Source organism: Spermophilus citellus (genome assembly GCF_964194105.1).
Source record: "Spermophilus citellus genome assembly, chromosome: 17".
Classification (NCBI taxonomy): domain Eukaryota; kingdom Metazoa; phylum Chordata; class Mammalia; order Rodentia; family Sciuridae; genus Spermophilus; species Spermophilus citellus.
The window spans coordinates 16472852-16483799 of NC_138199.1; the positions used below are offsets into that span (position 1 = coordinate 16472852).

General features: G+C 38.1%; 1 pseudogene across 1 annotated transcript; it reads right to left on the bottom strand.

The window, feature by feature from the left end:
- Positions 1-4347: 4347 nt before the first annotated feature.
- Positions 4348-8869, bottom strand: LOC308635528 (repulsive guidance molecule B-like; annotated as a pseudogene). Its single transcript has 2 exons — positions 8251-8869; positions 4348-4437 (listed from the first exon to the last, which is right to left on the bottom strand). The product of its transcript is annotated as a repulsive guidance molecule B-like (transcript).
- Between the last annotated feature and the right edge of the window lie 2079 nt (positions 8870-10948).

Here is a 10948-nt window from a genome sequence, read left to right on the forward strand (position 1 = left end):
ATTTTTCAATACCATATATGTACATATCTTATTGTACAACCTAAATACATATGATAAAAACAAATTTCAAAACCAATTTTCTTGAAGTTACAAAATATTAGTTAGTTGAAGAACTGGGACTAGAATGCATGACTTCTGATTATAATTCGATGTTTTTCTGTTAAGCTGTCATGCTTGTTATTATTAATAATGTACTTACTATTATAATGCAGTAGACTCATCTGGGGATTTAACTATTATAGAGAACACAGTCTATGGAAAAAATCTTCAGATGGCCCACCATTGTCATTTGTATGAACTTGTAATCTCTTTCTAAATAAGAAAGGGCTTGGATTTTTCTTCCATATTGTTTCAGAAATACCATTCCTTTTTAAAAACTGTCTTCTTTATCACTGTTAATAGAACTATAAGAGGTTGATGTGGGAAGTTATTCAAATATCATCTTCTTTGTTACTTTTTATTTGCATTTCCAACATTTTTTCCCTTATTTCAATGTGGTTTAGCTGTTCTTGATTCAGCTCTTACACCTGGACCATATTATTCAAAGAGTTTTCTTATGAGAGACGGAAAAAATATTCTGTCTTGTGTGTTTAATGAAATTCTAAAAGGATTCTTTGCAAAGCCTCTGCCAACAAAACAAAAATGCAGACAATAATTTCATGGCAATAGAAATTCCATTTGTTTAGTATTTGAAACATTTTGTTTGCTTTTAGTTCAGATATTAAACAAGTTTATTTGTTTAGCTAATCTGGAGAGCCTCCTGTGTGTCAAGCACTGCACTGGGTGCAAAGGATATATCCTTGAATTCTTAATAAAATGAAATTCATTTTACTAAGAATTTCATTCAATAAAATGAAATTCCTTGTTTTATTGTAGTTCTTTTTAAAAATCATAAGTCCTTCCCTCTATTTTAAGTGTTTTTAATGACCTTTTAGTGAAAGGTAAATATAAGTGGTAAATGGCTCCTTCTCTCCAAGAATTTCTAATTTCATATAGAAAGACAGATACATAAATGTTACACTGTGGTATGACAGAGGTACAAGTAGGGTGCTACACATGTAGATAAGAAGGGTGGGCCAGATCAGAGAAAGACTTTCAAAGGAGATAATCACTTATATTACCTTAGATATTTAAGAACCCATAAGAGCCAACTCAGCCAAAGTGTTGGTAGGGCAAGAGGTGGAGAAGATGCATTTTAAAGTGAGGGGGCAGCATATGCAAAGACATGAAGCTATGAGAAAGTCTGACTTGTTCGGGGAGCTGCAAGTAGTATATAATTACCAGAGTGTGGAGTTAGTAAGTGAAGGGGTTGGGGATAGGGATTCTGAAGTTATGGCAGGAGTGGCCTGAGATATAAGCAAGAGGCTTGGTGAAAAATAAGGCTATAGTTCCCAAAGGAGGCTGGAGACCTTATAAGTCCTACATGTTTTGTAAAAGGGCTTGACTTTATTTTCTGAAATTGGCCTTAATTCTGAAATCACACTTGGTTTCCAATGTTTAGTGTGCTTCATCATTTACCAGCCTTATGACATAAGTAAGCTGCTCAAACTATTTGAGCTTCCGGTTTTTAAAAATCTGCAATGGGGAGATGAATTCCTGCTTTGAAAGGCTGTTGTAGAAATGAAACAATAAAACAAATGCACAGTGCCTGACACACAGTAGGTTATCAAGAAATAGTAATTGTCATATTAATTATTTTAATATCTTGAATGTTTATTTTTTCCAGTTTAAGCATTTTTTAAAACCTTGTTACTGAAGTATAACTTATACAGAAAAGTTCATGAACCCAAATTGTATACCTCAATAGAGCATCAAAGTGAACACTTCCCATGTTAATAAGCAAAATGTTGTCATCACCTCTGAAGCCCCATTGAACCTCTTCCCATTAACTACCTCTTACCTAAAAGCAATTACTACTCTGACTTTTAATGTCATAAATTAATTATGCCTGCTTTTGAATTTTATATAAATAGTATCATATGGTATATCCTTTTTTAAATGTATGGTTATCACTCAACAATATTTGTAGGATTCATCTATGTTATTGCATGTAGCTATTGTTCATTCATTCATGCTGCTATGTAGATATTTGGTTGTGCAAATATTCCACAATTTAGAATTTCATTTTATTATTGATGGGTATTGGGATAGTTGAAGAGTTTTTTGCCATTATGAATAATAAACATAATGAATATGAACTTTCTTGTATATATTTCTTGTGCATATGCATGCATTTCTGTTTGGTCTATCTGTAGAAGTAAAATTGTCACATTACAGAGCTAATACAGTGGTTATTGTCAAAGGATTTTCCAAGGATTGTATCAGTTCACACACCAACAAGGAGTGTAGGATAGTCATGGTTTCTCAGCATTCTTATCAACACTTAGTATTTTCTTTTTATTGTAGCTTCCCTCAGTAAGTTTAGTGTTATCTTACTTCTCTGCCTGGTGACAAGTGTTGTTGAGCACCATTTCATATAACTACTGGCCATTTAGATATCTTCTTTTTCAAAGTCTGTTTCAGTCTCTTGCTTTTTTTCCTATTGCATTATTTGTCTTTTTCTTATTGATTTATGGGAATTTTTTGAAGAAAGTTGTTCTAGGTACAAGTTCTTTGTTAACATTTATTGCAGATATTTTTCCTCATACTCCATGATCTGCTTTTTCACTGGTGGCTTTTGATGAAGGGAAATTCTTCATTTTATTGTAGTCCCTTTTAAAAATCATAAGTCCTTTCCTCTATTTTAAGTGCTTTTAATGACCTTTTAGTGAAAGAAATATCAGAATTATTCAGTTTTATTCATGATTGAGGGGATTTGGAGATTTCTGGTCTTTTATTCTGAATAACTAGTCCCCTTAAATGTGTAGCTTTGTTTTGGTTTCAATCCTAAACCTGGGGTGGGGTGTGAGTGCTTGCTAAAATCTCTTTCTTTAAGGTCATCAGACTCCATTTTTTGTTTTCCCAGCTCTAAGACTGTTAAAACCTCTGCTCACTCCTTGTAAAGGACCTTTCTGTAGTTGGCAGATATCTTAAGGGAGAATGCACCCCCAAATCAACTTGAACTTCCATGCTCTCCCAGATGAGGTTTATATAACTCCTCACTGCTTTGATATGTCTGATGCCTATGCAGGGGATTTTAAACAATTTTTTTTTTATCCAGCTATTCTATTTCTTAGCTGGGAGTCAGTTGATGTGAATCACCTGTTCTGCCATATACTGAAAGTGGAACTCTGACAGTTTGATAGGAGAGTGGATAATTTTTGTGCCATTACATTAGGAATTATTAATACATTTAAGAAGCAGCATCTTGTTATCGTGTAAGAAGCCCTATCCAAGTCCGTGTCTTTACTCTGTGACAGGGCATCCATATATGACTGTCATAGTCTTTGTCAGCAGTGGGGCACTGACTCAAGTGAGGAAACTTTAGCGTTGGAGTGATTCTGGTGTATATTTGTTAAAATATAAAATTTAGGTGAAGTAATACTTTTTTTAAAAAATATTTATGTTTTGAAAAACAGGAGAACTTCTGAGACTTATTAGAGGCATTGTTCATAGGTATAGTGGAAACTATGACCAGAACAAGAATGTTTTCAAATGTGTTTCTATCAGGCCAACATCTGTTTCTGAACAACAACTAAACAAACTTCCCAGATGCTTGTTAAAATTGTAGATGTTGAGATGAGTTATTATCCTAAAGTAATGAATGAAATTTAAATAGTATAAATTAAAACATTTTCTTATCTTGTTTAATTTACCATTTGTATAGTTATGGAGCAACTGTCTTTCTGTATTTCACTTCTTGAATTAAAATATTTAAGTCCTTTTGAAAATGTGGAAATAGTTTTTCAAAGATAGGATGCATTTGTTAAAATTCAGTGACCATGTCAGATAAAAATGCTCACTATAATAGAAATAGATGGGTGCTTCTTCAACATGGGATAATAATATATCTGAAGTAGCCCAAAAGCCAGTGTCTCACTTAAGTGGGTATCACTAAAAGCATTCTCACTATCAGTACCATTCCTCTTCAGTATTATTATTAAGTGCTGTTCTGGAACTGCTGGTTTATGTGGTTCATTTAATTACTTCATCGTTTTTTTTTAATTTAAAGAACAACATTTTATTCTGTTCCTCTTGTGTACAAAATACTAGGAAACAGTTAAATCAAAGATTTGAAAGATGGTTGCTTAATATAGTTTTAAGCTATAAAAGTCAATTATTTTTATGGAGGCATCTAACCTTACGTAGCTTCAATCGCAGTTCAACAGACATAGCAAGTAACACATCCTGTGTTGCTTTTACTTGGTGTCAGTTTATTTCATTCAATTCTGTTCCTTCTAATTTATTTTATGTTACTTTCCTTCCTTCTTTCCCATCCTCTTTCTGCTTTTCGGACAGGCTACTGCAGTCATATCCCAATTGGTCTCTCTCCTTGGTCTACGGGATAATAGACAGATGAAGCGATATGGACTAGTGATAGCTTCTAAAATGTTTTAAGAACTGGTAACAAGGTATGAACTCTAGTGCAAGGTATTTAGCTTCTTTCACTAGTCACAATCCTTAGCCATACTAACCTGCCTGCCATTTTTCATTCCAAAATGCTTCTCTATTTTATTACTTAAAACCCAAAACTATTTTTTATATTTTAATGACATGTTTGTCTCTTCAGAAAAATATGAAACACTTCATGCATTTGTGTGTCATCTGGTGCAGAGCCTATGCTTATCTTCTCTGTATCATTTGGTGTCACGAGCCATCCATGGGCTGTGTGTGTGAGCTATGCACATTTGAATGTATGAGAAGACTGGTCTGGCATTGTGCGACAAAAATGTGCCTTTCCTTTCTCTCAGCCTGTGATCTCACACAGCAACTGAGATGGGTGTGACTTGCCAAGATGTCAATCAATCTGCTGACCACAAGACATCACCAGGCAAGACTCCACCTTTTGAAACCCTACCCCTTGCCTTATTTGGGTGGAATGTTCTATCGAATGTCTTCTCCCCAATAAATAGTGGAGTTTCGGGTATGCTCACTCTCTTGCTCTTTCCAGCACTGCACAGCATGGAGCTGACCTTTGGGGTCACTGAGCCCTCCTGCCTTCGATCTTAGAAACTCGTGTTCATGTGCTACATGGATTTTTTAGCCATTTTCTTAGTTATTGATACAGCGAGCTCCTTTGAACCCAGCTCATCTTGCCAGCCTGGCAAGCTGGTGACAATTTGAGTTTTAGATGTGTGCCATAAAGAAAGCACTGCTTCAAATATTTATTAAGAATCTACTCTATGTCAGGCTTTTTTTTTTCAAATGCTGGAAACAAAGTACTAAACAGAATAATAAAAAAAAGTCATTGTAGTCTCTTATAGAATATGATATATATTTGAACCAGAAATCCATTTTGGTGCTGTTTTTGCCATAGACATGATTCACAGGTCTGGGAATCAATGGGATGGTAGCAGGAAAATCTCTCATTATTAAGCCAAATAACACAGAATTTTTGCTTCCCACAACCATAGTGTTGGGCTTTGTTGATTTGAAGATTAGAGATCTTACTTTCTGTCATAGCCTGTGATGTAAATAATTAAAAAAAAAACAGAGGCTGAGACAAAATCTTATTTGCAAGTAATTTGAGAATTGTATATGATTGTGAGAAGTAAGGAATAGAGGGATATTAAATAGGGAACAAGATATACTACCCTACTTTATAACTTGGCTCTGTGATGACTGAGGCATAAATTCATAATCACTCAGCACCTGTAAAAACTGAATCATTGGCATTAACTCCGTGTACTTACAAGTTCTGCATGTGTGAGAGTTGAGCTGGTTTTCCATGATATTCCCTCCATGGAATCAGAGAGACCCAATGGCAGGACACAAGAAGCAGGTGGAACATGTCTGAGGTAATGCTGTCAGACTAACTACATGCACAAGGCTGGTGGTTAAAATCTGTGAAGAACTGCTTATTTCAGCCATGTCTGATGTAAAAGATAATGGCTGAGAGAATTTCCAGTGGCACACAAGAAGTATCTGATACAATTTCCAAGAAAGGAATGATTCTACCAAATCTACCAGTTGGCAGTTCTTTATGTCACTGAACAATAAACAAGGGAGTTACTATATTGCCAGAGGCAATTCAACTCCAATTAATAATGGAAATTTGCCTTTTTCTACATCATGAGAAAGAAGAGACCATTATGATATCCAGAAGATTGTTGGGGGGTGTCACAAGTAAATGTTAATGGGAAACCATTTCAGTAACCCAATAAAGGGAAACATAATGAGGATTCAGATTCCCTAGGAATGAAAGATGAGTCTAGCTAAAGTGATGAAAAAGGAAACATGGAATAGGTGTAGAAGAAGGAATTATAAATATCAATTATGTTTTCATGATCAATTTCAGGGTAAGGAAAAGCCGGCTTCGAGGTAATCTGACATAAAGACTAATTGGGAGCATGGTGGTGATGGGTGCTATTAAATTTTTCCTAAAGAGGTAAGGAGCTAGAATTAACTCAGTGCGATACAAATCCCTGGGTTATGCAGATATATATGTAGGTATTATAAAATTGCGTCCATAAAATGCCAAGTCAAACGATTAAAATTTGTTTTAAAAATATACCACATATGTTTGGAGGCAAGGGAAGGTGTCCCGGAGGCAAGGGAAGGTGACCCAGAATCAAAAGACAGTCATAAGTATCTCAAAAGCTTGATTCTCACCAATTGTATTTTAATCTGAAGCAGCTTATGAATAGATACAATAAATAAAGGAAGTTAAAGCAAATGAGATGGTCTTGCTTTACATACAAAGCCATATGTATGGTTTTGTGGTTAGGATAATAGGGAAGGAAGTGGTTTACTTGGGATGCTCTTTTAGTAGAAACCCTTTTTGTCTAGCATTGACTGGCAATTGGAAACCCTATTGATAGCTCCTCTCTACCTATTTGTAGGAAGACACTGGTGCCTGGAAGTTGCTGTTGAACAGTACTAGTGTTTTCAAAATAAACAAACATGGGCTATAGACAATGGACAGCAGGCAGGGTAAGCTTAACTTAATTTTGCCAGTTTTTCCCTTAGCTCTGACTTAAACTGTTAACCCAAGGCCCGAAATTACATGGGGATTATATATCCCTTTATGCAATATCCAATTTGTATCTTCCTTGGTCACCAAAAGTTTAGGAACAAATACCATTATGGGTTTTCCATTGGGAAGTTTGGCTGATAGTCATTGCATTTTACTATAACTTCCAAATCACCAATAAAATGTGTTTCCATGGGGCTGGGGCTGAGGCTCAGTGGTAGAGCGCTTGCTTAGCAGGTGTGAGGCACTGGGTTCGATCCTCAGCATCACATAAAAATAAATAAATAAAATAAAGATATTGTGTCCATCTACAACTGAAGATATTTTTTATTTATTTTTTATTTTTTTTTTATAAAGAGAGAGTGGGGGGGGAGAGAGAGAGAGAGAATTTTTAATATTTATTTTTTAGTTCTCGGTGGACACAACATCTTTGTTGGTATGTGGTGCTGAGGATCGAACCCGGGCCGCACGCATGCCAGTCGAGCGCGCTACCACTTGAGCCACATCCCAAGCCCCTGAAGATATTTTTTAAAAATGTATTTCCTTATGGGTCACTGCCTCAAGCTTCACAGTTTTCTTTATTCAAAATGTCCACTTCAGTCATCTGATAAAACTGAATATGGAATTCTTCAAGAGGAATTACACACACATGCACTCGAAAGTCATCACCGAAAAACAAAACAAAACACACACACACATTTCTTCATTAAATTGGCCTGCATTTTCTCCCAGGAGAAAGCCATTTCATAGTTTACTATTTATTTTTCATATCATTGTCTATTTAAATTTATTTTTTAAAGAGAGAGTGAGAGAAGAGAGGGAGAGAGAGAATTTTTAATATTTATTTTTTTTAGTTTTCGGCAGACACAACATCTTTGTTGGTATGTGGTGCTGAGGATCGAACCCGGGCCGCACGCATGCCAGGTGAACGAGCTACTGCTTGAGCCACATCCCCAGCTCATCTATTTAAATTTAGACCCACACTTTATATTCCAGAGCAAGTTCCTTACTAAATCCTTTATCAATTCTTGTTAATTGCATTTCAAAAAAATGTTAAAAAAATTTTAAAAAACATTCCTTTAAAATAACCCTTTTATACCACATTTTGAAAGTTGTCCGAAGAATCAAACATTTGGAAGTTATGAGTAGAAAGAGGGGAAAAAAGAAAGCACACTTACCTTATTTGTAGCAGTGGCACTGGATCCAGGGACCGCAGGCACATTTGTCACTTGAACTGAAAGCTAGTTATTATCTTTGAGTGTCCAGTTCCCTTCCACTTTATAAGTTTGGAAGTGATCCTTCAAAGTTCTCAGGTGAGGATCCCCGAACAAGCCACAAAAAAAGTAACTGGGGGAGGGTTATGGTCCCCTCCCCTATGTTCTCTGGGTTCTGTGTGGCTGTGATAATTACAAGGGTCATGGGTCACTTCAAGGTTGGTAGAGGATGTGGGTCCATCCTTGGAACAGTTCCTCCAGCGCAGGAGGTCACTGAGCCCTAACACAGCAGAATGATACACCAGGTTGCCAAGGCAGGCTTTCGAAGGGATACAAAGTCCGTGGTACATTTCTGGATTCGACATTAGGACGGCTGATGGCAGTCACCTGCGTGGAGAAGTCCAAGGCTGAGCAGCAGCAGTAGCAGCAGGGCCAGCGGCGGTGGGCAAAGCCCTAGGGGACCCTGCTGTACAACCCCGGCGGTGCAGGCAGTCGCTGCTATCAAGCCATGCCCATCCATACAGGTCTCCTGGGCTCCGGCGAGGTTGCCTTGAGCCAGTGGCTGCAGTGGGACAGACGACATGCCCCGCTTGCTCTTCTCCCTCCTTCAGGCCAGCAAAGAAGATACGCCGCCCTCACCGCCGCGCAGCTCAGGGCCACGGTGGGCAGCGGGAGGAGCAAAAGCATCGCCGTGGCCTGACAGCCAGCCGGCGAGGAGAGAGGAGCTAGAGCTAAGATACAGAGATGGTGAGGTGAGCTAGTGCCAGCCTTGAGAGTGCCAGCGCCCGACCCCGGCCAGCGTGGCCTCAGCGGGCGTGGAGTCCTGACGTGGACCTACAGGAGGGGCACAAGCTCCCCCAAACCAGGGTCTTATGCATGCTAGTCAGGTGTTCTAAATTGTAGAATATTAAATCAATTGTTTTTTATTATATCAAAATTCGTCTTCAAAAGCTGTTAAACTGAGACACACTTAACCAGTATATGGCACATGCTGTAATCCCCGTGGCTGGGGAGGCTAAGGCAGAAGTATCAGGAGTTCAAAGCCAGCCTCAGCAACTTAATGAAGCCCTAAGCAACCTAGCCACACCCTGTTTCTAGATAAAATTTTTAAAAGGAAGGGATGTGGCTCAGTGGTTGAGTGCCCCTGTGTTCAATCCCTAGTACCAGAAAAGAAAAAATTTGTAAAAAGTCATACTTCTGATGAACTAAAAAAAAAGGGGGGGGGAGGGATACACCTTACTATTATTGAATCATGAAGAAATAAAAACCTGAAGAGAACAATAACAAGCAGCACAAGTAGCAAATTTGAATTTGTAATAAAAACCCTTCCATCAAAGAAAAAAGCTCAGGCCCCATGACTTCATTGTCAAGTTTCATAAAACATTTAACAATTCCTTATGTTATTCCCAAAAATTAAGAGGAAAGATTTCTTCCAAACATATTTTATGAGGCCAGAATTACCTTGACCCCCAAACTGGAAAAAATACTAGAGGGGGGGGGGAGAAGGAAAAGAAAGAAAAACTCAGGTCAATATTCTAGATAAACATAGACGTAAAATTCCTCAACTAAATACTAAAAGATCAAATTCAACAGCACACTATGAAGATTATCACCATGGATCAAGTGGGATATATCCCATAGGTTCAAGGATGATTCAACATACACAAATAAATAAACATGTTATGATTTAGATATATGGTGTCCCTCAAAAACTCGTGAGACAATGCAAGAAAGTTTAGAAGTCAAGTGACCTCACTTCTGGAGGCAACTGCTGAGGCTCCTCCAATCTCACTGCCTCCATTGCTCCCCTCCAGCATCCAGGGCTGCTCTAAATCCCCAGGCTTCTCCTGTCCCTCAGGCCCCTCCACATCTCACTTCTCCTGGAGCCTCCTGCACTGTATCTCTATTGAGGAACCTAAATGGTGCTCAAAGCTGGTCTTGGGCTCTGTACTGCCTCTCTGAACCTGAAATCAGAGTTTAAGGAAATCATATCTATATTCATTCAAAGCAATCAACAGGGACTTTCAGGAGAAAAAAAATCTACCATGAGTTAAGAGGCTGGGCAAATTCATGCACCTTTGAGAGGCATTAGGACCAAGCACTCAGAAACATAAGCCTAGAAGTCAGAATTCACCCTCTTGATCAGTGACCTTTCTTAAAATAAAAATACCAAGTGCCAATGAGATGACTTGAAATGAAATTTTCCAAATACAGTACAAGCCCAACAAGTCAGTAGGAAGCATTTGGAAAGCAAGTTGGTAACTGGACCAGCACACAACCCAGCCTCAAGCTTACATGCCTAGGGCTCAATAATGCAGATGAAGCAATCAGAAAAAACTCTGCTCACTTGGCCACTTCTAGAAATTGTAAAGCACTTGAAAGGGGGAGGAGGAGAGTGTTTACCCAGTAAGGCAGGATGAGCCCATGAAATGTGCAGTGCAATGTGATATGAAAAAAATTTTTCAGACCAAGGGAAGAAACACTTGGGTGATAAAGAGTGAAGGTGAAGAAGCAGTGAAGCTGGACAAAGTGGGCAGGGCCATGGTGCAGCTGCAGAGAAGGCCAAGGGAACGGATCAGCCTGTTAGATGGACTTAGGCCAAGGTACCCCCGGCTCTGCACATTTCTGCTTCTGAAGTTTTGACCATATGGGTTGTGTGCAC